We start from the raw sequence: 1,903 nt of genomic DNA, 5'->3' as shown, positions 1-1,903 counted from the left end.
GGGGGGTTGGTCGGTATCAAATTGGGGGAGAATGCTCATGGTGATTTTTGGGATGGTGTAGACCCCTAGAGTTAGAAAATATGTGATAGCATTGTGGCAGTGGCAGCTTTTTGGGAGTTATCCCCCTTTTCCAAAATGGCCGCCAAATGCTCAATACCCTATATATAGCAGATTTTAGACCACCTAGAGGAGTGATACTGGTGTCTACGACTAGGTTTGAGGGGTCAGATATATCATTTCTGTATTTACCTAAAATATTGGATACAGCCTTAATATTAAAATTCAAGATGGCCGCCAAAATGGCTGCAGACATATTTAAATGACCGCGTTTAAGGTCCAAGAACAGTTACGACAGTGATTTTGGTGTACATTTCCAATATTTTAGGTAAATACAGAAATGATATATCCGACCCCTCAAACCTAGTCATAGACATCAGTATCACTGCTCTAAGTGGTCTAAAACCTGCTATATATAGGGTACTGGACATTTTGGTGGCCAAGATAGTCACTATGAGCATCCCCTCCCCCCCGATTTGATACCGACAAACCCCCCAGGCTGAATGTATGTATATTCATATATATATATATATATATACATATATATGTAATATAATGTTTATATTCTTTTTTCAGGTATCGTGGTGGCTGTGGAAGTTCTGCGTAAGAGGCCTGGAATACAGTCGACTAGCATTAGATGTCTGTCAGCATGGAAACGCCCCAGGGACCCACCAAGAAACTGTGCATCATACACCAGGCAGTATCTGACGAAGACGAACATTTAATCACTCCTCAAAGTCATGACTCCTGGCTAACCTTACTTGAAGCCGCCAAAGTCAGGAACCATGTCCCCATTTTAGATTTTGCAAAAACGCTTGAGGACAAAGAAGTTCCAATTATGTTCTATCATCGAAAATGTAGAAGCATCTTCACCATGAAAAGAGACTTGGAGACTTTGAAAAGGAAAGCAGGTGAAAGCAGTAGTGATCTACCTGGGAGTAGTGGCTGTCCTCCAAAATGGTCTTCCAGAAGATCGACAACAGAATCAAGAGTTTATGATCCGATCTGCATATTCTGTAGCAAGGTCAAGTACCAAAAGCACTCCAATACACGTGAAAAACTTATGCTAGCTTCACAACTGAGAGTAGATCAAACACTACAAGAGAGTGCCGTCAGAAAGGGAGACGAAAGGATGGGAGCACTAACCAGTAGAGACATTGTTGCCGCTGAGGCACACTATCACACTTCATGCTATAGGAATTATACTAGAGACAATGAGAATGAAGAAGAGAAAGAGACACATGAATTTATACTGTATCACAAGGTGGAGAAGCTTACGAAGAACTTTTCGAATACATCAGAGCAGATATTATTCCCAACAAGAGTCTTATACCAGTCACATCCTTGACCACAAAACTGGAATCATTAATGTTGTCTGGTGGAGTTAATCTTCTGAAGGATTCAACGAAGAAGAATATGCACAGAAGACTGAAGTCCGAGCTTGGAAGTGCAATGGAAATATTTCCCGACGACAATGGAAAGTTGTTGATGGTTCCCTGCTGTGTATCATTAAAGGATGTTGTCTTGGAAAATCAAACTTTACATAGGGAGCTCAAGCTTTGGAAAGCCAAGTCTACAGATGTCAACAAGATCATAGATCAGACTTCGTCACATATCTGAACGGCCATCAAGAAGGACATGATTTCCACCCCGTGGCCATATCATCCGTCTGATGGAGCTACTCATATCGCCATACCAAATCAGCTCGAGCGATTTCTGGTCAGGCTCCTCACTGGAAATCCTACTAGTACTATGAATAAATCCCAAAGGACTGCTATTCTAGTCGAGTCATTTAGCCAGGACATGATATACGCTGTGACACGTGGGCAGTATAAACCACCAAAAC

The 1,903-nt window shown here is 41.7% G+C and overlaps 1 pseudogene; it reads left to right on the top strand.

Annotated features, from left to right (window-relative positions):
- The first annotated feature begins 706 nt into the window (after positions 1–706).
- On the top strand, positions 707–1,677 carry LOC147011229 (uncharacterized; annotated as a pseudogene).
- The last annotated feature ends 226 nt before the right edge of the window (positions 1,678–1,903 follow it).

This window comes from Eptatretus burgeri, chromosome 16, assembly GCF_056783735.1.
Source record: "Eptatretus burgeri isolate ZD-2024b chromosome 16, Ebu_testis_v1, whole genome shotgun sequence".
In the NCBI taxonomy this organism is placed as follows: domain Eukaryota; kingdom Metazoa; phylum Chordata; class Myxini; order Myxiniformes; family Myxinidae; genus Eptatretus; species Eptatretus burgeri.
This window is presented reverse-complemented; position numbering and strand designations above follow the sequence as displayed.